The sequence below is a fragment of the Solanum stenotomum genome, chromosome 4 (genome assembly GCF_019186545.1).
Source record: "Solanum stenotomum isolate F172 chromosome 4, ASM1918654v1, whole genome shotgun sequence".
Taxonomy (NCBI): domain Eukaryota; kingdom Viridiplantae; phylum Streptophyta; class Magnoliopsida; order Solanales; family Solanaceae; genus Solanum; species Solanum stenotomum.
In genome coordinates, this window is record NC_064285.1 from 49,776,838 (window position 1) to 49,802,567 (window position 25,730).

At 38.5% G+C, this 25,730-nt stretch overlaps 1 protein-coding gene and 1 pseudogene across 1 annotated transcript in view; both read right to left on the reverse strand.

Moving 5' to 3' along the window:
- The window catches only part of LOC125862275 (anthranilate phosphoribosyltransferase, chloroplastic-like), a 1,111,005-nt gene that overhangs the window by 838,490 nt on the left and 246,785 nt on the right, over positions 1-25,730 (reverse strand). The window lies entirely within an intron of this gene.
- Positions 2,037-4,887, reverse strand: LOC125862769 (uncharacterized; annotated as a pseudogene).

Sequence of the window (25,730 nt, forward strand, 5' to 3'; positions counted from 1 at the left end):
TCGGGGACGAATGTTCCCAAGGGGGAGATATTGAAATGACCCAAAAGGTTCTTAAAAATGTGCTTCGGAAGTTACCGGAAACTTGTTTAGCTATATCAAAAAAAATCCGTTTCGTTTTTCGAAAATCCGACTTCATATTCTTGTTTAGGGGGTCAAATTGAGTGGGAAATGGGTCTAACCCAAATTTTAGAGCAACCGTATCAAAATCCGAAATTTCCAAGTGAAGCCTTTTTCGAGGGTCTACTTTGGAGGGTCATATCTCCTAGCACACAAATAATTGGGTGGCCCATAACATATCCATGGAAAGCCCTTTGAGTTAGCTACCTAACGCACTTCGTTTCACCTCATTCGGAGTTCGGACGAAGAAGTTATGCCCATTTTCGTAAAATCTGTCCGGCAGGAAATGCAATTTCCAGTGAGCGTTTTTACTGTTCACCCGCCTCATTTTTTTTTCTAAGTGTTGGACCATTTTTCCAAAGGGCATATGTTATTTCCTATATACCATTAGTTCAATTCCCATCTCTAAAACATTTCCCAAAACACCTCTCCCATACTTAGACACATTTTCTCTCAAGTTCTCTCAAGAACCCTAATCCAAAACCTTCCTCAAGATTGAAGAGACTCTTGCTCCAAGTTCCAAGCTTCCATTGAAGACACTCTCAAGACCTTCATAAGAACTCAAGGTATGTGGTGTTGAACTCATGGGTCCTTCCACCCATAGTGCCTAGACTCTATTCTACTCACTAATTCATGGTTTAAGTTAAGATTCATAAATTAGTCTTGTTCTTTGTAATAATTTCCTGCACATTGAATTTTAAACATGAAAAGTGATTGTTTTGAGCATGTTGTGACTCTAGAACTTGAATCTAAATTTGGAATGGATGTGGAGATTTTCATGTGGTATTGTGGGTGTTAAAAGGTGTTGTTGTAGGTTGTTCACTGGTTTGGCTGCATAATTACTACCCTATTTTCCATGCTCTTTGATTCCATTACATGCCTTCAAGGTGTTTGACAAAATGTCCAACTATGGAGAATTGATGAATCGATGCTTTAAAGCTTGAGTTATGAGATGTATGGCAATCCAGAGATGTGTTGATGACAAACTAAGCTTGTGTATATGTTCATTCCATACGTGAGATTGCATTAGAGCCTAATGGGAATTTCCTATATAAAGTGTTGCATGACCATGCCCGGTCCGGGGGAAAAGAACCGGACAACCATGTGAGAGGTTTATATCTCACCACCTAGGATGCTTGGGGTGTGACCAACATCAACCATGTGAGAGGTTTATATCTCACCACCTAGGATGCTTGGGGTGTGACCAACATCAACCATGTGAGGGGTTTATACCTTGCCACCAGGGTGTCCGGGTGTGAACGGCATCCCCCATCCTAAGTTGGGGTTATAGATTGGTTGGATCATGCATACACATATGATATCTACTATTAGTATAGATTTACTTAAACATGTTTTGACTTCACTTTGATCATGCATCCTCATATTGTTATTCATAATGCCTATGAAACTATTTCTTGTATTTCGATTGTGTCCTTGTCTATTGTTGTGTTGCACCCCGCATACTTAGTACATTCCAAGTACTAACGCATATTTTGCCTACATGATGTCACCATGTAGGGACCGGAGCTACTCTTGATCCTTCTCTCCATTCACGTGGCTAGTACGGTGCTTATCCGAGTTTGTTGGTGAGTCCTCAATGATTCGAGGGCTATGTTATGTTTCCTACTCCTATGTTTTGAGACTTTAGCTTGCAATTGTATTTTGACTATGAGGGGAGCCGGTAGTATGTCATGGCCCCCGTCCTATCTATGTATGTAGAGGTGTGCGTTGGACAAGTATTTTGTAAATGAGCTTGACTCTTGTTCTATGATGTGTTTTTGAAATGGTTTGCCCTTAGTCCCTATTTTCCGTTAATTAATGTTGATTGTACTTCCGCGACCTATGAAGTGTGATGACAAGTTTGAGAGGCTTGTTTGGGGTTCCTTCGGGTTCCTCATTCGCCATGTCACGTCTAGGCCCTAGGCTTGGGTCGTGACAATAGACTCATATGAGGCAGTGTTTCTTGGAGTAGCCACATCTAAACAACTTGTAGCTCCCTGGGGCAAGGATGTGGCAGAAGAAGAATAACATTTGCTTGCTTGTTTATGACCGTACTCCTTCCTGTTGATGCTAATCGGGCTAGCCCTGTCATCCCCTGAAGCTTGTTGTGCTTTACTCATCTTGACTCCCTTCACCGGAGAGAAGAATGCCTTCAGTAACATACACAGAGAATTAAAGTGGCATTCAATTATCAAGAACATAAATAGTTAATTAGATTGAGTGCAGACTGAGAGAGATCTGGAGATAGGATGCATGATACTCACATGAGGTGTAATGGTAGTTGTTGTGGTTATAGTTTGTCTTGATATTGGGGCTTGGAGAAATCCTTCACCAACGTTATGAGGGTCATCATTTAATTTGATGACAATAGTCGTCTTGTTTCCAGTTGAGTAGTTCATCATGTTAACCCCAACTTCATAGCAAGTTTCCCTAGATATGGTGGAGACAGTAGCAGTGATTGTTCGTCTTTCAGGGACAGGCTTGACAGGGGATGCTAGGTTATTGTTATGAAAATTATTAGTGTAAAGCATCAATGAAGGATGAGGTATGGCTGTAGAAGAAGAGACTGAGGGTGGTGTTTGGACCATATGAAGATCTTCAACCTGGACCACAACCTGAGGGGACATGTTCAACCACTACTCTTGCGGGCCATGTTTAGCCAAAGGAAACTACCCTGGGGTTTGCATAGTCTGAAGCCACTCTTAAGCCTTTGTATCTTGGCAACTTTGCCCTCAGTTGCTGGGGGAGTATTTGTTGCTTTTCTGGGTTAATTGTTGTTAGCTCCTTGCTCTGATCATTTGAACTCTCTATTGCTACATTTACTGCTTGCACTCCCTATTTCTCACTTCCTTGTTCCACTTGCTTTCTCTTAACTTCAACAAATTATTCAGCCGACAACATAAATGTTGTGATCGCCTTATCTTTTTCTTCCACTTTAGACACTAGGTTCAGAAACTTATCCTGTATTCATCACTCAATTAGCATTTAGCAGTTGAGAGAAATTACTAGTACTAAAAATATCACGACTCCTACATTAACATGCATATCCTATAGTGCCATGGATCTCTCTACTTCCTCACTAATCAAATATAATTAACCCCCACCTCTCCCTTTCCATTTCACCCTAACCAGAAATAACAACTCAGAGAACCATAGAGGGGAATAGTGCATTTTTGATGGATTAGATTAGAGACATCAAAAATGATTAAGTTCGGTATCTCAAATGGGAATTACAACATGATATAAACTATGGAAGTGTGAGTTGCATCTAATTCAACATGCAAGGCAATAACATACATAGAGGTTGATTAATTAGAATACCTCCATTTTTTCCATGAAATCTGAATTGGCTATCATTAATTGTTTCTTGCACTTTTCCTGCCACATAAACAGAACATGAAATATAATTACCAAACGGGTTAAGTATTAATTTGGAAACCACTCAAATGACAAACTTTTGTCTTTTGGAAATAAATACCATTGATGGAATAGCTTTCCTTGAAGTTTCAATAGCTTTGGTTTCTTGTTGGTTCTTCTTCAATTCAAGCTTCTCAGTCTTCCTTCTTAAATAAAAACACAACCATATATGTTTATATATCACCAATGTAAAAGCTTAAAAAGATACCCTCAAATGGATGTTGTTGAGAGCTGGAGCCTTTAGAAAGTTGAAACAACAAAATGTTTGGATGTAGTGTCAACTCTAAACCCCTTGCTAAAGTTGTTTTTCCAGATTTTGTGAGCTCCCTTACATTAGACTGGCCCTTCACATGGTTATTCCCTTTTTGGTGTTTGGCTAGCTCCCCGACCCCTTCATAGCATCTTGTATAGGAGCTAGCACATCTAATTTTGTATCCATGGAATCTTCTTGATAACAACTTACCTTATCAACCAAAAAAAAATTAGTGTCCATAAGTTTGTTTATGTTAGACGAGCTACCTCAAACAAGGTTATACATAAAGAAGTTACACATTTAACGAGAAATAAATCAAGAACCCATTCCCCAACCTAATGGAAGCATGAAATTAGAGAAAATATGATAATATCATCACAACCCATTAAATATTGATTATCTATTCTTATTTGTATTGCTGATGTGCACAAAAGCTAGTTTTCCCGAATGAAATGCAGAGATTCTATTATCTTTAATTTTTCTATTTTTTATAATTAAACTGGTGGATGAGACCAATGAATATGAGACAGTAGACAAGAAAAGTTAATACCCTGAAACTGCCCTCAAGCACATCAACTCCCAGAACAATTGGATCCTTCTTGTTGAAGACACAATTTGGTACGATATTGAGCACACAGGGGAACACTGCTTCTTCAGCAACTTCCTTCTTTTTTTTATTCCTTGATAGTGTCAATCTAAGCTTTAAACTGATCAAATAAGTGATATATAATATGAGCCATAAAAACTTTGACACCAAGTTCATCTGAAAGTTCCCGAGCTCCCTGTGTCACTTTAAAATCAAAGGCCAAGATGGTTGCATACTCTTTCTTCTTCTCAAGCATAACACTAGCTTTTATGACATCCTTTTTATGCACGGGACCTATGCCAATCCCACTGACAGGAATGCTTACTCCTGGGGTCTTCAAAAATTATAGCAAAGCTTCTAATGATCCAAGTGTAGTTGCTTGAACATATACTCTCTCTCCACTTTTGTCAATCCTGCTCACCACTGACTTCATATCTTCCATAGTTGCTTCTTTGATGTCTTCCACATCATCATCAGGCCACCACAACATATAGACTAGTGCCAGCAATCGCATGCTCAAAGCCCTGAACATGAATAGAAAGAACCAAGGGTGGGGGGGGGGGGAGGAGAAAGCCCTCAGTCTCACTTATTCATGGAAAACCACCACTAAATCAATAGCCATATAGTAAATAGTGAAAGCATCACACATCAGTTGAAGAAAATGCCAATACACCCATGCAATGGACTGAAAGGTTATGGCTCGGTAGTTGAACTTCCAAGTCAAATTTCACTGAAGTAACAAACTACACAAGAACAACCATTAGATTTCTTACAACTACTCCATGTCAGAATAGGACAGTATTTGTACAGCTATTCCAACAAATTTTTTCTTAAAGGTATCACAAAATATCCGACTTAGGAAATCAGAAATTCTGAACAGAATTGATATGATCAGGGACATCATGAATAGAACAAAAAGAAAAGAAGAGACTATATGTGCCCAAATTTCACCATATCTGTTGAACATGAGACATCAAGTGCATTGGTTGGTTTCCTCACAAGAAAAAATAGAAAAAGGAAAGAGATGTACGTGCAAAGAGATAGCTCCTCCACTTATTATTTTTCATGCATTTACGAAGCTTCCTCCAAATCTTTACGAAAAGTTATTTGACTTCCAACAGTAATCAGGACTCAAAAGTTCTATCCAGTAGATGACACCCTACTCTTCTTGATTGATCCTAGAAAAACTAATGCTAATTTTATTTTTAATTAAAAGGAAATCAGGAACCCAAACATAGCATTATCTGATTTTAACAACAAACTAATCTAAGATTCAAACTACATACATTTTCTAACAACAGATCAGTCAAAATAAAATCCACTTCTGACTCTCTGCATTAAGTTTCCTACCCAATAGACTTCCTAAGCTTGATCCTAAGACTGACCAAAAATGAGCTCACAGATTTACAAGTAGTGAATAATACCTAGGTGGTTATCTTGATACCCTGGGCACCCTTGATTTTCTTATGATGCAAATATGTTCTCTAAAAGGATTTTGCCCAAACAAGAGAAGACACTTCATCAGTACGCCATTAGATAAATCACATATCAGATATATTCAAAGAAAAACATGACAATCAATTCATTCTTAAGATTTTTTTAATGCTTCATAGACCACAAGGTACAAAAGTACAAAAATAATTAGGGCATAACTGAACCTGGAAACTTATGTCCCATGTTTGGAAAATTAAATAAGTACTGTGCATATCTTGATTGTGGGAAAATCCTATTTAACAAGGGAAACTGTAATTTGAAAACAAATCTACAAGCCTCACCGCAAATTTCTGATCTTCTGTTTCTTTTGTTCAGAGAAAATTCAAAGTGGCAAAAACCAAGTGTGTTATGAGCAATCTAGGATTAATATAGCAGCTCAACAATTCCATGTCCATGAAAGCATCCACAAGCTTGAAATGATTTACATATATCTCAAAAGATAGGGGTCCAAATAAACCAAGGTAGAGGTACTGTTAAAAGAAGGGACCAAAAGAACAACTGACGTCATAAACTCACCTTTCAATACAGCCACATAACTCTTGAGCTAGAACTCCCACCCACAAGTAAACCTTTATATTTTGTACGAAACATTTGGCGTTGAGGAAACAAATAACTCTAGCACAGTCTGTTACCTTGACAAGCCCATACGAGAAGAAGGCTGACATATTCACCGTGTGACCGAATCTATCTTCATCACCACTGCTCGTAGATTCTCCGATTCCTCTAAAGTCGAAATCCTTCGAATTTTTTTTCTCATCTAGCACAAAGGTGAAGAAGGATTAGGGAAATCGCCACATGCCATTGATAAGGAAACTGGAGAATTTTTGGGTGAAATTGAGAAGGAGAGAAACTAAGGTTTATGGTTTAATTTTTTAGTAGTGCTTTAGGCAAAGAGCAGCAGAAATTTTGGTTTGGGGAAAAATGTTTTTACGTTAGTATAGAGTTTTTTTTTTTGGCCAATTAGAAATTGGAGGGAGAGTTGAATATATGGGAGGTAATACATAATTTTGGTGAAAATTTTAAGATAATTATAAGGCCATACTTATCAAGTGTTGCTTTTAGAATTATAAAAATAGCACACTTCAAAAGTGTAAGCATATGTGTAAATAAGTGTTGCTAATTATGTAATGATTTGGCAACACTTATAAAGTGTAGCCTATACCGTTAAACGGTACGCTTTATAAGTGTTAACAATATTATCGTAGTCAAAAGGCCAAAACTAAGGCTATGCTTTAAAAGCGTTGCTAAAAATATTTTAGGCAACACTTTACAAGCGTTGTCCAGATTTAATGTGGCCTTTTGCCAAAAATGGTGTAGTGGTACCACGATCTAAGATGATAGAGATGGGCACCTCCTACAACCTCACTATCTCTTTCACATAAACTTTAGCCAAATGTTCAGCATTATAATCTATTCTTACCAGAATAAAATGGGCTGACTTAGTCAATCTATCAACCACTACCCAAATAGAATCAAAATTCCGCAAAGTCTTGGGAAGACCAACCACATAATCCATGGCTATCCTCTCCCACTTCCATTCCGGAATTGGCATTCTTTGAAGAAAACCTGTGATGTTCATACTTCACTTGTTGAGAATTTTGACACTTAGCCACAAACTTTGCTATATCCTTCTTCATGCCCGGCCACCAATAAATTCGCTTCAAATATTGGTACATCTTGGTCACACTCGAATGAATTGAATATTGAGAACCATGATATTTTGTCAATAATTTCTAATCAAATCATCAACTCAAGGAACAAAAATCCTTCCTTCAGAACTAAGCGCACCTTTCGCATTAAGAGTTGTATCTTGTGCCTTACCAATCACAGTCTTCTTCTTCAGTTCATTCAAATTTTCATCCTCGGATTGCTTGGCCTTGATCTCTTCCATGAATTTGGCCGTTACTTATAAACTAGCTAACACCCCACCTCTTTCTGAGATGACCAACTGCATGAACTTAGACTCTAAGGTCTAAATTTCCTTAGCCAAAGGACACTTGGTTACACTGAAGCAAGCTAAACTACCCATACTCACCATTTCTCTACTCAAAGCGTCTACCACTACATTGCCTTACCCGCAAGGTATTGAATGGTGACATCATAATCTTTAAGTAACTCTATCATGTCCCGAGCCTACACCCTAAGCGGGACTGGCACTCGAAGACCATTGCTGGCCCCAAGTGAATCCTTGGCCTGGCTTACTTAACTCAACAGAAGACTTAAACTCAACAAAGATAAGTTTATATAATAAACTGGAATGTTATAAATGAACATTCAACTGGCCATTAAGGCAAACTCAAGTATCAACATGGAATAATGACAATGAAAAGATTAAAGAACTAACATCTGACTGTCTAGGAAGCCTCTAATAACAACTGGGATGGATGTTGGCACAAACCCCACAACATCCTAGAAAACAATGACATGGATCCTCCGGAATGCAAGGAGGCTCACCAACAGACTCTGAGTTTCTCACTGCATCAACGATGCGTCGGAATGCCGATCCTAATTACCTGCGTCTGCATCATAAGACGATGCAGGCCAACTTGCATCAGTACAGTGAATGTACGACTATGCGAGTTGGAATGCTAGACATAACATAGGCTTGAAAAGGATCTGAACTCATGAATACTTAACTGAACTCATTTCATTATAAAGCAGTTTAAATCAAGTGCAATATAAAGAGAAAGAAAACTGTTTAAAACATGTTGTCAACTCATAATCAAAAAATCATAAAAGACATATCATGAACCCTCTCAAAGTCTACTTGTGCAATGCATGAATGAAGTCTCATATCCCCATCCATACTAAGAAGAACCCCTTGAGAAACAATGCAATTACTACTGTGGGAGTTTCTCTAACCGACAACCATCACTTAAGAACTATAGTGATGATACAACGTTATTAGCCCCACGCTGCCTCGGCCATCCTATACCTAGTCCTCGTATAGGACCTGAACTACTAAGTGGATCCACTACTCTATGAGAAAAATATTAATCTAAAAAGTATGACCTTTTTCTACCCGTGATGGCTACATGGTTTAAGGAGACTTGAGTTAATGTGAACTCGCATCCCCATATCGGTGCTCAATACTACTCCCAAAAATATAATATTTGCTCTTATGTTTAAAAACATACTTCTTCAAAGGCTATCTTGGAAATCTTAGTTTCTCTACTTCCTTCATTTCGAAAGATATTATTCTTTTCGGAAAAATAGCCCGAAGCCCCGTTGGAAATATCAGTTTACTTTCTTATTTAAACGTGAAAAAACATTTTAAATCTCTTTGGGAAATACTTAGTCCCCATATGTTTCTTTGAAGAAAAGAACTTCAACTTTACTTTTTACTGAACTCAAAACTTAAGTTTTAAAACAAAGTTAAAACATTTGCGAAAGACTTTTTGAAAACATTAAGAGCTTATCTTAACTTGACTATTGGCTTCTCTTTACTTTGATCTTAACTGCTCTTGACTTGACTCTTATCTGATCTTGGCTTGACTCTTAACTGAGCTTGACTTAACTCTTAACTGATCTTCACTTGACTTTTAAATGAGCTTGACTTGATTCTTAACTGATCCTTGAATTGAATTACGGATTCAAGAATTAAGATTTGTGATTGGAAAGATCTCATGATGTTTAGGAATGACTTTGAATAGCTAAACCTCATAAAAGTTACGTAATCACCATCTTGGGACTAGTCCGCGACGCGGAGATGTTTTTGAATAAATGCTCGCGAAATTAATTTTTTAGACAGAGGAGTCCGCATCCAAACCGTGATGCGGAGACAATATTTCTGCACTGGGGAAGCATGTCCGTGACGCGGAACTGCGCGCCAGAACCTGCTTGACTTTTCCTTCTTCATTTTCCAGCCCCAAATCGCCTAAACTCTATTATAGAACTCAAAATCATTTTAGATCCCAATACCCAGCATATGTAATCAATAATCTAACTCAATACAACCCTAAAACTCAACGTAAAGATCTCAAAATTCCTCAATTCATCCCAATTTAAGAACAACATTCAAATTCAAGAATAAATGTCAAGAACATCAACTTTCAAACTCTTTTAGGGTGAATTTAGCTGAACTAAACATGTTTGGCGCGTGGGTGAATGAACCAAACGCTATGAGAGACTCACATACCTTGTAGGATCATTTCCTTGGTGAATCCACAACCAAAATATATTGTTCTTGGCGAATCTTACTTTTCTTCTTCTCCTTTCTCTTGCGTTCTTTCTCCAAAAACCCTAACTCTAATTTTCAAAAGAGTAAACTGCACTAAATCAGTCTTGACCCCAATTATCTTACTAAAAATGGATTTAATCAATAGAGCAGTGAAACGACTTAAATACCCGTTAAAAATCCGGATTGGACATTTCCTTAATCCAACATCCCAACTTCCAAAGGGGATAACTTACCCATACGAACTCGGAATCGCACAAACTCAGTGGCGTTGGAAAGATTATTCCATGAGCTTTCGAACCATATATGGAAGTACAACTAAATCATTATGAGCTAGGAGTTATGGCCATTTGAAGTTGACAAAAAATACACTTTAACACCTTTACCAAATTTCCAGATTTTTAAATTCTTCCCAAAAATGACTATTTCCAAATTTTAAACTTCCTTCTAGTTCTTTCTAGTTGTGAGATGTCACAATTTCTCCACCTTGGGAACATTCTTCCTCGAATGAGATTATTCTTACTAAGCTTAGGGTGTAACATCCAATTTACACACCCAACAAGCAAATGCAAACAAACAACATTCTCACTCATAATTTAACGAGCACTAAGAAGAAAATTAGTACCTTGATCTGCACTTTCTTCGGTTTCAAATAGGTGTGGATATCTCTTCTTCTTATCCTCCTCAACTTTCCGAGTAGCTTTCTCAACAAATTGGTTCCTCCAAAGGACTTTGACTGATGCTATATCTTTTGTTATCAACTTACGAACTTGGCGATCTTAAATCTGAACAGGAATCTTCTCATAAGATAAGCTATCCTTGATCCCAATATTTTCAGTTGGTATGATCAATGAAGGATCACCCATGCACTTCTTCAACATGGAGACGTGAAATACCGGATGAACAACTTCTAACCCTTGTAGTAGCTCCAACTCATAAGCTACTTTGTCAATCCTCTTGGCTATTCTATAAGGTCCAATATATCGGAGACTAAGTTTCCCCTTCTTACCAAACCTCATAACCCCTTTTATGGGTGAAACTTTGAGATATACCCAATCATCTACTTCGAACTCTAATACCCTTCTCCTAACATCAGTGTAGGATTTCTGACGACTCTGCGGTGTTTTCAACCTCTCTTGAATTACTTTCACTTTCTCCATAGCTTGATGAACTAGATCTGGTCCTATCAACCCTGCTTCACAAACTTCAAATCATCCAATAGGAGATCTGCATCGTCTCCCATAAAGAGCTTCGTAAGGAGCCATCTGGATGTTAGAGTGGTAACTATTGTTATAGGCAAACTCACTAAGAGGTAGGTAATCATCTCAATTACCCTTGAAATCGATTACACAATCAACCTTGATACCTCAAAACTCCATCTCCCTCTTGTTCAAAAGCCATCACTTTTTGTTTATGAACACTTGCCTTTAATTCAAGCAGAATAGGATCTTGGTCTCACTCCTCTTTTACTTCTGACACTAATGATAATAAGCCCCATTTATCACCACTACTCCTACTTCTGTGGAATCTATTAGTCGAACTCCTAGTCGTGCAAGTCTATGCACATCTTTTGCTAACTCTTTCTTATCTTCCTCAAAATGCTACCCATAGCTAACCTGATCAAGGCCTCAACAACAACATTAGCCTTACCTGGGTGATAAAGATTACTCATGTCATAATCTTTGAGTAATTCTAACCACCTCCTCTATATGAGATTAAGCTCTTTCTGACTAAACACATACTGAAGACTTGTGATCGGTGAATACATCCACATGAACACCATATAGATAATGACGCCATATTTTCAAGGAAAATACTACGGCAGCCAACTCTCAGTCATGGTTTGGGTAGTTCATCTCATGAACTTTCAAGTATCTGGAGGAATAACATATAACATTGCCGTTCTACATTAACACACAACCCAAACAAACTCTAGATGCATCACAGTACACATCAAAACCTTGAGTACCTTTTGGTAAGATTAAATCTGGGCAGTAGTCAACCTCTTTCTCAATTCCTGAAAGCTTTTCTCACAAGTTTCAGACCTTTGAAACATCAATGTCTTTTGAGTCAACTTGGTCAAAGGAGACAAAATAGACAAGCACCCTTCGACGAACCTTCTATAATAGTCAGCCAACCCCAAGAAACTCCTAATATCAGTTGTAAATGTGGGTCTAGGCCAATTCTGCACTGCCTATTTTTTCTGAGTATCAACTCTAATTCCCTCTTCAAACACAATGTGGCTAGGATTTCCACATATTCAAGACAAAACTCACACTTAGAGAACTTGGCATACAACTCTCTATCCTTTAAAGTCTGGAGAACTACTCTGAGATGACTAGCATGATCTTTTTCATTCCTTTAATAGATTAGTATGTCATCAATGAGAATGATAACAAACATATCTAAATAAGGTTTAAAAACTTTATTCATAAGGTCCATGAATACCGCTGGTGCATTAGTCCAACCAAAGGACATGACCAAAAACTCATAATGACCATATCTTGTTTTGAAAGCTGTCTTTGGAATGCTACATTCCCTTACTCTTAAAAGAAGATAGCCTGATCGGAGGTTAATTTTTGAGAAACAGGAAGCACCTTGAAGCTGAACGAAAAGAACATCAATCCTTAGAAGAGGATACTTATTATTGATGGTAACCTTGTTCAATTGACTGTAATCTATACATATCCTAAGGGAACCATCTTTCTTTCTCACAGTAAGACTGGAGCGCCCCAAGGTGAGACACTTGGGCGAATAAAGCTCTTTCTCTAAAAGGTCTTTCAACTACTTTTTAGGCTCTCTCAACTCTGTTAGTGCCATTCTATATGGAGGAATAGAGATAGGACGAGTATCTAGAATAATATTTATATCGAAGTCTATTTCTCTCTCAGGAGGGACTCCGGGTAGGTCATCAGGAAAGACTTCAGGAAACTCTTTTACTATAGGAAGTCACTGCATGGGAGGTATCTCAACACTTGAGTCATTAACTCGGACTAAGTGATAGAGACAACCCCTCGAAACTAACTTTCTTGCCTTAAGGTACGAAATGATACGACCCTTAGGCACTGCTGAAATACTACTCCACTCTATGAGTGGCTCATTAGGAATCTGAAACTTGACAACTCAATTTCTATAATCTATTGATGCATACCAGGCATGAAGCCGGTCCATACCTAGAATGACATCGAAATCCACCATGTCTAACTCAACTAAATCAGCCACGGTGTATTTGTGATTGATGTAAATGACACAATCATGATAAACTCACTCAGCTAGAATAGACTCACCAACAGGTGTAGAAACACTTAAGGGTTCACAAAGTTTCTCAGAAATAACATCAAAGTTCATAGCAACATATGGAGTTACAAAATATAAAATCGCTCTTGGATCTAGAAAATCATAAGCATCAAAAGTAAAGACTTTGATCATACTAGTGACAACATCTAGAGAGTTTTTTTGCTCTTGCCGACTAGTGATTGTATAGAGGCAGTTTGCTCCTCCGCCAGTACTGGAAGTAGCCCCTCTAGGTGCAGCCCTGTGTGGTGGAGCAACTGATGAAAAATGGCATCTATTCCTTGGATTTCCACTACCTTGCTTATTCTTAGGATACTCTTTCATGAAGTGTCCCTCTTGCCCACACTTGAAATAACCTATCTAGCCATCACGAGACTTACCTGAGTTGTTTCTACCATATCTAGCACATAAAGGAGCCCAACCACCTCCTTGTGCCACACTACCTTGAGACTATGCTTGTCTAGCTTTGAAGTTCTCTGAATTTTGGTCATTATACTTACCTTTGTTCTTAGGTGAAGGTGCAATAGCAGATGATGGAGTAGGTCCATTTTGCTTCTGAAAGGACGAATGATTCACACTACCCTTCTACTGCCCAGACTCATTTCTTGTCTTCGCTTTCTTATTCTTAAACTCTTCTGCATCCTTCAGATTATCCTTGTCAACTTGTTGCACATGGATCATAAGCCTTGCTAGGGCCATAACCTCTATCAGCATAGCTGCCTTGCCTTCCTTGCTTGACTGATGAGACAACCCAGCAACAAATAAACTCATCCTGCTGCTCATGTCAGCAACCATCTCCACAGCATAGCGGGAAAGTTGTGTGAACTTCAGACTATACTTATGAGCACTCATAGACTCCGAATTAAGGGTGAGAAGCTCTCTTATCTTTGCCTCTCACAACTCATAAGGAAAGAAACGCCCCATGAGAGCACTCTCAAACACAACCCAACTCACTATTGGCGCGTCCTCAACCCTATTCTTTTTACATTGGTCGAACCATAGTCTAGCGATACCCTTCAGTTGGTATACAGCTAGTTCCACCCTCTCAGCATCAACAACATGCAATATCTCGAAAATTTTCTGAAGTACTTCAACAAAGTTCTCTGGATCCGCTGTGACACTTGAACCTGCAAAGCTTGGTGTATTCATTCGTAAAAACTAAAGGAACCTTAAAGTATTAGCCACTTCCTGCCAATTACTTCTCTGTCCAACTTGATGAGTCTCAACTTGACTTAACATCCAGATAGCTTCACAAAATTCAACATGGTTAACTTCCCCTTGATGTTGCACTTCAAGTGCATTAGGTAACTCTTGTTCCTCAACATTGCATCTCACAGGAAGACCTGTGATAGCTCTTCGTGGAGACATGTTTATCTGAAAACACACGCAAGCACGAATTAGAAGAAACTTTTTAGAGATCAAACTCTAACACACGAAAAGAGTGTGAAAGAAGTGAGATAATTTCCTCAGTATTGCAGTCTCCTAATTATAGATGTGGCGCGCTTCACACCAATAACTAGGACTCTACAAACACGGCTTCATAGACTCCCTAGGACTCTTGAACTCTGGCTCTGATACCATATTTGGCACTCCAAAACCATTGCTGACCCCAAGCGAACCCTTGGCCTGACATACTTAACTCAGCGGAAGGCCTAAACTAAACAAAGATAAGTTCATATAATAAACTGGAATGTTATAAAGGAACATTCAACCGGCCATTAAGGTAAACTCAATTCTCAACATGGAATAATGACAATGAAAAGACTAAAGAACTAACATCTGAATGTCTATGAAGCCTCTAATAACAACTGGATGGATGTTGGGACAAACCCCATAGCATCCTAATGAACTAAACTAGAAAACAATGAAATGGAACCTCCGAAATGCAATAAGGCTCACTAACAGACTCTGAACTGCTCACTGTATCAACAATGCGCCGGAATGTCGATCCTAGTTACCTGCGCCGAAATGCCGATCCTGGTTACCTGCGTCTGAATCATAAGACGATGCAGGCCAACTGGCATCAGTACATTGAATGTACGAGTATGTAAGTTGGAATGCTAAATATAGCATAGGCTTGAAAAGGATCTGAATGAAAAACTTACCTTGGCTCTTCTCAACTCATGAATACTTAATTGAAATTATTTCATTATAAAGCAGTTCAAAACAAGTGTAATATAAAGAAAATAAAATTGTTTAAAACATGTTGTCAACTCACAATCGTAAAAACATAAAAGACATATCATGATCCCTTTCAAAGTCTTCTTGTGCAATGCATGAATGAAGTCCCTCACCCCTATCTATACTAAGCAGAACACCATGAATAACCATGCAATTACTGTTGTGGGAGTTTCTCTAACCGACAACCATCACTTAAGAACTATAGTGATGATACAACGTAATTAGCCCCATGCTGCCCGAGCCATCCGATACCTCGCCGTGGTATATGACCTGAACTACTAAGTGGATCCACTAGTCTATGCGAAAAGGATACATCTGAAAAATATGACCCCTTTCTACCCATGATGTCTACATAGTTTATGGATACTTGAGTTACTATGAACTCGCATCCGCATATCGGTGCTCAATACTACTCCCAAAATTATAATATTAGCATTTATGTTTAGAAACATACTTCTTCTGTGATTTGAGATTAGTGCTCAAAAACATAGCTCAAAGGCTATCTCGGTAATCTCAGTTTCCCTGCTTGCTTAATTTAGAAAAGCTATTACTCTTTTCTGAAAACTAGCCCGAAGGCCCTTGGAAATCTTAGTTTCCATTTTTATTTGAATGTGAAAAAACATTTTAAATCTCTTTGTGAAATACTTAGTCCCCAAATGTTTATTTGAAGAAAAGAACTTCAACTTTACTCTTTACTGCACTCAAAACTTAAGTCTTAAAACAAAGTTAAAATATTTGTGAAAGACTTTTTGAAAACTTTAAGAGCTAATCTTAACTTGACTCTTGACTTGTCTTCACTTTGATGTTAACTTCTCTTGACTTGACTCTTAACTGATCTTGACTTGACTCTTAACTGAGCTTGACTTGACTCTTAACTGATCTTCAGTTGACTCTTAACTGAGCTTGACTTGACTCTTAACTGATCCTTGAATTGAATTATGGATTTAAGGATTAAGATTTGTGATTGGAAATATCTCATGATGTTTAGGAATGTCTTCGAATAGCTAAACCTAAGAAAAGTTACGAAATATCCGTCATGGAATAAATCCACGACGCGGAGACGTTTTTGAATAAATGCTCGCAAAATCAATTTTTGTGACAGAGGAGTCCATGTCCTAACCGCGACGTGGAGACAATTTTTCTTCGCTGGAGGAGCGAGTCTGCGACGCGGACCTGCGCGCCAGAACCTGCTAGACCTTTCCTTCTTTGTTTTCCATCCCCAAATCGCCTAAACTCTATTATATAACTCAAATTAATTTTATATCATGATACCCAACATATGTATTCAAGAATCTAACTCAATACAACCCTAAAACTCAACGTAAACATCTCAAAAACTTATCTATTCATCCTAATTCAAGAACATTCAAATTCAAGAATACATGTCAAGAACATCAACTTTCAAACTCTTTTAGGACGAATTTCCTTGAGCTAAACATGTTTGGCGCGTGGGTGAATGAACGCAATGCTATGAGAGACTCACATACCTTGTAGTATCAATTCCTTGGCGAATTCACAACCAAAATTGATCGTTCTTGGCGAATCTTGTTTTTCTTCTTGTCCTTTCTTTTGCGTTCTTTCTCCAAAAACCCTAACTCTAATTTTCAAAAGCGTAAACTGCACTAACTCAGTCTTGACCCCAATTATCTTACTAAAAACAGATTTATTCAATACGACAGTGAAACGGCTAAAATACCCCTTAAAAATCCAGATTGGACATTTCCTTAATCCAACAGCCCAACTTCCAAAAGGGATAACTTACTCATACAAACTCGAAATCATGCAAACTCAGCGGCGTTGGAAATATAATTCCACGAGATTTCAAACAATATCTGGAAGTACACCTAACTCATCCTAAGCTAGGTGTTATGGCCATTTGAAGTTGACTAAAAACTCACTTTAACACATTTACCTAATTTCCAGATTTTTAAATTCTTCCCAAAAATGACTATTTCCAGATTTTAAACTTCTTTCTAGTTCTTCCTAGTTGCGAGATGTTAAAAACTCCATCCACTTTTGTTGTCTCAAATTCAGATCATTTTGAGTGAACACATGATGCAACCTATGATGAATAGTAAACACTTCACAATTGACACCATAGAGGTAATGTTGCCCGATCTTAAGATCTAACACTACCACTACCAACTCTTAATCCAGTGTTGGATAATTCCTCTTATTCACCTTCAATAGACGCGAGGCATAAGCTATAACATTCTTATCCTGCATCAATACAACACCCAAACCAAAATGTGAAGCATCAGAATAAACAATAAAATCCTTACCCTCTACCGGTAATGCTAGAATAGGCGTTGTAGTCATGAGTGTCTTTAGCTTTTGAAAGCTCTCATCACACTTTTCAATCCAATCAAAGGGTACCTCCTTTTTGGTCAAATTTGTCAACTGAGTGGCAATGGAAGCAAAATTCTTAACAAATCGACGATTGTAGCTAGCGAGACCCACAAAACTACTAACTTCCGTCACAGAGCTAGGTCGAACCCAATTTTTAACTGTTTCAATCTTTTGAGGATCTACCATTACCCCTTCTTTTGAAACTACATGCCCCAAAAGTGTAACCGAATTTAACCAAAATTCACAAGAAAACTTAGCATACAACCTTTGTTTCCCATGAACACCCAGAACAGTACGAAGATGGTCGACATGCTCTTCTTCACTTTTCGAACTGACCAAAATATCATCAATAAAGACTATAAGAAATGAATCAAGAAATTGTTTGAACACCCCATTCATCAAACTCGTGAAAGCTGCAGGCACATTGGTCAAGCAAAAAGACATAACAAAAAACTCATAGTTCCCATATGGAGTTCTAAACACCGTCTTGGGCACATCCTCATGCCTAATTTTCAACTGATGGTAGCCAGACCTTAGATCAATCTTAGAGAAAATTGATGCACCTTGCAATTAGTCAAAAAGATCATTTATTCGAGCCAAAGAGTACTTGTTTAGAATAGTGACCCTACTCAATTGTCGGTAATCTATACACATTCTCATACTACTATCCTTTTTCTTATCAAACAAAACTGGGGCACCCCATGGGGAAGTACTTGGACGAATAAATCCCTTATGAAGAAGCTCTTGGATTTGAGCCTTAAGCTCTCTTAATTCTGCTGGAGTCATGCAATATGGAGGGATAGAAATGGGACGAGTACTAGGTTCTAAATTAATGCAGAAATATATATCCCTATTCGGAGGCATACCAGGCAAGTCATTAGGAAATACTTCGCTAAATTCTGACACCACAAGAATAGACTCAATAGATGGGGACTCAACCTTAACATCTCGAATATGAGTCAAATAAGTCATACAACCCTTCCCTACCAGTTTCGTAGCCCGAATTGAGGATATAATCTTAGGTTGCTTAGGCTTGTACACCCCTTCCCACTCTAATTTTTCCTTTCTTGGAATTTCTAGAGCCACAGACTTAGTATTACAACTAAGCACAACATAATAGGAGGACAACCAAGTCATGCCTAAGATTATGTCAAAGTCGGTCATATCCAAAATCACCAAATCAGCCCAAGTCTGATAACCCATAAACAAAATAGAGCAAGCACGATAGACATGGGTAACTATGACAGACTCTCCAACAGGGGTAGAAACATGGATGGGGGCATCAAGTATATCACAATTCATTTCAAATTCTGAGGAAAATCTTACGTATACATAAGAATAAGTAGAACCTAAATCAAACAACACATTAGCCATCCGATCAAAGAAAAGTATAGGACTTGTGATCACTACGTCAGATGCCTCTGCCTCATTCTTGCCTGAAAAAGCATAACATTGAGCCATATCATCTTGACGAGCTACTTCCTTGCCTGCCTGCACTGCACCTCTACTTGCGTTACCATTTCCTCTACCCCCACGACCTTACTGATTACCTTCTCGCCCACCTTGTGGATGCCTGGACCATTATTACCATTCCACATAGGTACTACTGCTCTAGTCTGCTGCTGCGTAATTTTCAATACCTGTGGGTAGGGACAATCTCTCCTCATATGCCCAGGTTCTCCATAATTGTAGCAAGTACAATCAAAAGATGCTCTGCTGCCCATCGAAAGCGCGACTCCCTGGTTGTCCTGAATCAAATTATGAGATGGAGTTCCTGAGTCATTACCTATAGAGACGGGCATGGCAGACTGAATTGGCCTGGCTGTAAGTTTTGGTCTCCCTTATCCTCTAAAGTAAGAACCTTGAAAGTTACCTGAGTTCTTCGCCCTTTTTGCCAATGCCTTAGCCTGACCGTCTCGCCTCACCCCCTTCACTTTCTTAACAAAGTTTGTCACCTCATTAAAGCTTCTCCCTACGAAAGTCATATGAACAGATAATACCTGCAAATCTGAATTTAGCCTCTTAACAAATAAGCGGATCCTCTCTCCCTCAGTAGTCAGCAACTGCGTACTTGGCCTCAAAAGCAGCCACAGACCATACCACCTTTATCCAAAGCCATAAACTCATCCTTCTTGCGATCTCTCAAAGTCCTAGGCACTTACTTCTTTAAAAACAAGGCATGAAACTGAGTCCAAGTAAGTGGAGGTACAACTGAAGATCTACATTCATATAAGCTATCCACCACTGCTTAGCCTCAACTTGAAGTTGAAAAGTCACGAACCCAACCCCATGTTGATGGACAATTCCTAATTTATGAAGTCTCTCATAGCAATCTAGGATGAACTCATATGCATCCTCACTCTTAGAACCAAGGAACACAGGCGATTTTAACTTCAAGAACTTAGTCAACATCTCATGCTCATTACCAGTCATAACATAACCTAACAAAGGATAGAAGAAAGCATCAGTACCTACCGTTCCACCCACCTTGGGAGTAGTGATAAAAATAAGGGGATTGGCGGGATCTTGAGTTGCTAGACCAGATGGTAGCACTCCAGGACCAGCCAATCCTTTCAAAAATGACATGATTTGTTGAGCTAACACTGGTATATGGGAGGAATACCTTTGGTCTCTACCCACACCTTTTCCTCTTGTTCAATATCCTCAATATTTTCAACCTTGATATTTTCTTCTATCTCTTCCTGATGCACGGGAGTAGCCTCCTTCATGGGAGCATTTTCAATCGGTGCTCCATTCCTAGTAGGTGTTACCCTTCCTCAGCCTATACCCTAGCTCTTCTTCTACCCCTGCCTCGCTCGCGATCTCTTGCTGCAGGTTCCTCAATTGTAGCATTGATGTGAGCTACAGGCCTGACGCCATTAAATCTAGTGTTAATCATCTGCGAACAGAAGAGTGAAGGAGGTTCGATGCCAATTTGAATCGCCAGATACTAATTGGAATCAAGTTATAGCACGAAAGGATAAAAGAGAAAACAGAGAGATTTCCTAAAGTCCTATAGGCTCTTGAAGAAAAGTACAGATGTCTCCGTACCATTGTACAAGACCCTACTAGACTCGTTTTGGTACATGAGGATCAATAAGCCTAGGCTCTGATACCAACTTTATTACGACCCAAACCGCCGTGATTGGCACCCATACTAACCCTCCAGTGGGAGAACCACTACTACAACCCAAACCAAACAACTAAACCAACAACTAAAGCATTTATGTTATGAAAACAAGTTAAATACTAAGGAAAGAATTAGGGATTTCCCATAAACTCAAAACAAATGTCTAACCACTAAAACAAATGCGGAAGTAACACCTACAACCTGAAAGTCAACGTACCAAAATTCTAACAAGATCTATAATTCTAAACAAGAAGGGTTACAACCCCAAACTAACGAACTAACAACTAACTAGAAAAGTGTAATTCCGAAATGAGGCCATAGACGAAAAGAGAACTCATGGCAGCTCGAAATAACTGGCTCACCCTTAAAATTCAAACGACGATCACTGATTTTCTAAGCGAGGTTTGTCAATAGCCGCCTGAAGATACCCTTTACGCAACAAAGAAAGAGCAAGTGTAGTATTAGTACACAACCACAATATACTAGTAGGATCACGCGGCTATCCCACTAAGTCCAACATACATAAGTCAATACATCATATAATAACATGCATACACCGAAAATATACAATATCATCATTTATGAACAAGGTAAAGTTTCACATTTCTCAAGATATAGAATTACAAAAAGTCATTGGTCCTCTCATGGAACCCAAACCCAAATAATTAGCATACAAAAATGTGGTACCCGATCCAATGGTTATGCCAGAACGTGGCAACCGATATCATATTTATGTCGGAATGCAACACCCGATCCATTCAACAAGCCACAATAACAATCACAAAGTACATTCTCAGACAATTAAGTCATGATTTATGGCATTCATCATTCATCTATCCTCATTTACAATTAATGTGATCAATAATGAAACATTCACATACATATATGTATCATAGTTAAGCAAGAACAAACATACATCCACCATCATCGAATCACAACCATCACCTACCTCAAAACAAGTTTGAAACCCTAAGAAACTTGATTCTTCCCTTTTCGGATTCGTTCCCCCTGTTCTTGGTCTACAAATAATCGATATAACACGGGAATCAATAAACAATCACTAATTACAGGAATTACAAACAATTCTATCAACCCTAGATCATACCCATGATCTCAATATCCAAATTAGGGCTTTTTCCACCATAAATTCTAGATCAAAACCTTCCCCCATCGATAATTTCCCATTAGATCACGTTTTACGGATCAAAAAATGGATTCGAGGAGTTAAAATCTTACATTTAGCCTTATGAATGGTGGAAAACTATCAAGATTAGCCTGGGGTCATCTCCTTACTATAAAAATTGAAAAGTGCAGAATAAAGAAATTTTGGGGTTTATTTCCAACTTAAGTCACGTCGGACCCGCCACAGCGGTCCTCACCCCGCTACAGCAGCCCCTGCCCTGGCGGTATAAATCTCGCCCCAGCGACTTGCACAGAACTAGTGAGTCAGTTTAATAATTCTAAACTCCCATTTCACAACACTCCTTCACCCAACGACACTCAGAAACTACCCGTTAATGCTAAAATCAATTACGGGAGTTCTACTTGCCCGAATTCAATTTCATACAGTCGTACGAGTTCCTTAATGACTTATGTATCTACTCATGTGATCAAATTCATAATTAAATCATCTAATTGCTACTAGATTTCTCTAGGCCACATACTCCTATTTCGTTCAAATCTGGACCAGGTTGGAAAAATCCAAATACTACAAAAAAGTTTTCCAGCCCAAAATTTTCCCCATTGGCTTTTCTCTAACGATGGGAACAGGTCGTTACAGTTAATAGTTCTTCATGATCCAAGGACTATGTCATCTTTACTATATTTTTCTTATGTCATTAGTTTATGGATGTTGTATATGGTGTACAGTTTATGTCCCAATCACTTCTTCATGTATTAGAATGTCCTGTCAAGACCATGTTAGATATCCATTGTTATCTCAAACTTCCATATTCATATGAGATTCTCTACTTTTTTCTATCATATTGTGTATATGTATATCAAGTCTATTGTGTAGGGCGTCTCAAGATCTTATACACTATGTCATGCCTAGGGTGTACTCTGGGTTATGACATACACTTTCTGTGCATCGTTTAGATCATTTCTATAGAGACCCGAACTCATTCAGGAATTTCTTGGACTAACAATTTAGTCACATGGTGGTTCATTTGGTTTTAATATGAAATTCTATGTTGCGGAGCTTTTGGACCTTGAATGGTCATTTTTATCAAAATTTCAGGAGGATGAGCTTATAATCAAATTTTAACAATTCCATCAGCTCCATAAGGGTAATTTTAGGCTTTATGCATGGTGAGATTTACTCTTAAATCTTTGAGTGTGAGTCTCTGCAATTACGCAGTTTAACTTTGAAGTTAAGGCCTAAGCTTGACTTTAGTCAACATCATGGGTAAGAGTGCTCAGATAAGAATTCTATCAGTGTGATTAGTACCACAATGTTGAGTTTGGTCTAGAACAACCTTCGTGTGCATAGCGAGGCTTTTGGCTAATTTTAGGACCTCTTCTGAATTTTGGCTTTAAATAAAGTTTAGGGATGACCCATTTTTTTCCAAGATCACCTCATATGAAAATTTTGAATTCTTCATTTTAGTTCGGAATATCTAATTTGGTAGGCTTTCATATCTTGTTTGTGTATAGGGGGTTCCAAATGAATTGGGAATGCTCCATAGAGATTTGGAAACTTTTCAAATGAGCTGAAATGCATCAACTGGTGTAGACCAAAATTGGTCTTCGAGTTCTTGCACCTTGGTTTGCATTCATGAAGAAAAGGGAAGTTGTTCACACAGTTTGCGAGGTCCAGGTAACGTTCATGAAGGGCTAGGAGCCTGGCCTTTGCTTTCGCAGGGACCTGACTATGATCATGGACTTCGGGCTTCTTTGGCCTTCTTGTTTGTGGCCACCATGCCAAATTCACGAAGGCAATTCTCTTATGCACCACGATCGCGAGCCCTCAAGGCTGGGTTCTCAAGGAGAAATTTTGTCTAGCCTTTTATTTAAAATAAGGTGTGATGGTAGCTTGCATGTGAACTTGGAAAGGTTATAAATCTCTAAATTGAAGTCAACTTTGGGTGAATCGAACATGTGCATCCGTGAAGGTTGTGGATAAATTGTAGAGTGATTGCAAGTTCTTAGTGAACCTTTGTTTATGGTAAAATTATGTGATATCTGGGGTGCGTAGTTCTTTTTTTTAGCTTAATTGGGAAATTGTTACATGAGTTGATTGTTTGCTCTTTCGAACCTCGAATTGTGTTCCATTTTGGGAAACAAGCTCGGATTATTGCTTAGGACCTTTTGATGGATTAAATTTTGGCATGGGTTCCATAATTTCCATTTGACTTCAAAATTAGTTTGTGTCTGTTTGACGTGTTTTTATTGTCTAAACGACCGTATGAACGTTGTGATCCTATTTTTGATAGTGTGACAAAATAATAAGGCCGTTTCAGTATTTGGATTTGGACCACGCAAGGTTGGCCTAAAGGTAGGCTACAACTTCCTTTTTCTTATTAGATTGAGCTTGAATGATTTAAAGCATGTTGACTAGAGTGAATTAAGGGCGGGTACCTAGTAACTATTATTTCTTTTCCTAGATATCATGATTTAGGGATGATCAACCGTATTCTTAGGTGTAGTACCCTTTTAATGGGCTTAATGTGTGTTATTCCTTATTTTTGTGAATTGGTTATGTTGTTTTATTGGTTTTGAGCATGTTCAAACTTGGTCTAGGATTAGGCTGGTATTTACCTAGCCTTGCTCATTCTCCTACATTAGTTCAGTTGGAGTAGATCCCCGTAGACTAGAGTATCAAAGTTGAGTATGATAGTATAAGCCTTAGTTTAGATGTTTTCGCTACTTTAATAATCTTCTATCTTTTCTCTCTATTTATGCGGCTTCGATGTGTTACCATAGGTTTTGTTCTTTCTCGGGCAACTTGAGATTAGGGTTATTTAGGATGGATACTTCTTGTCATTCCTTTTGAGGTGACGTTGATCCACGGTGGCTTAGTATTGATTGATCTCATATTCTACATCCTTTTGGGAGTCAACTCCCCTTGGGCCACTTTTTCTAGAAGTGGTCTGTCTGGATTGGTGGCTTTGATACATTGAGACCCTTTTCTGAGTCGACACGCCCCATTAGGAGTGGACTAGCTGGATAGGCAGCCTAGACTGATTGTCCCTCTTGCTAGCTGGGCTAGAAGTTGACTGGATTACTAGATATTGTGGTTACTTGAGTTGGGAGCCTGACTTTTGTCTCTTGGGTTTGGATTTGTGGTGCCTTTCTCTCTTATAGACTTAGTTACTCTTTATACCTCTCGGGCTTACGGGGGTCTATTAGAGTTTCATTTTAACATGTGCATGACTGTACATTCTAGGCTTATAGGGGTCAGTTAGGTTTAGCCAGATGTACTTTGATTTACTTTCAATATGCTCGTATGCTTTTTTTCATATCCCTTTTGACCTCCGATGTGTTGCCATAGGTTATGTTCTTTCTCGGGAACATTGGGATTAAGTTTATTCAGGCTGGACACTTCTTGTGATTCCTTGTGAGGGGACATTTATCTACGGTGACTTAGTATTGATTGATCTCATATTCGACATCCTCTTGGGATTCAACACTACTCGGGACACTTTTTCCAGTTGGATGGCTTTGAAGTGGTCTATCTAGATGGGTGGCTTTGATATTTTGAGACCTTTTTTGGAGTCGACATGCCCCCATG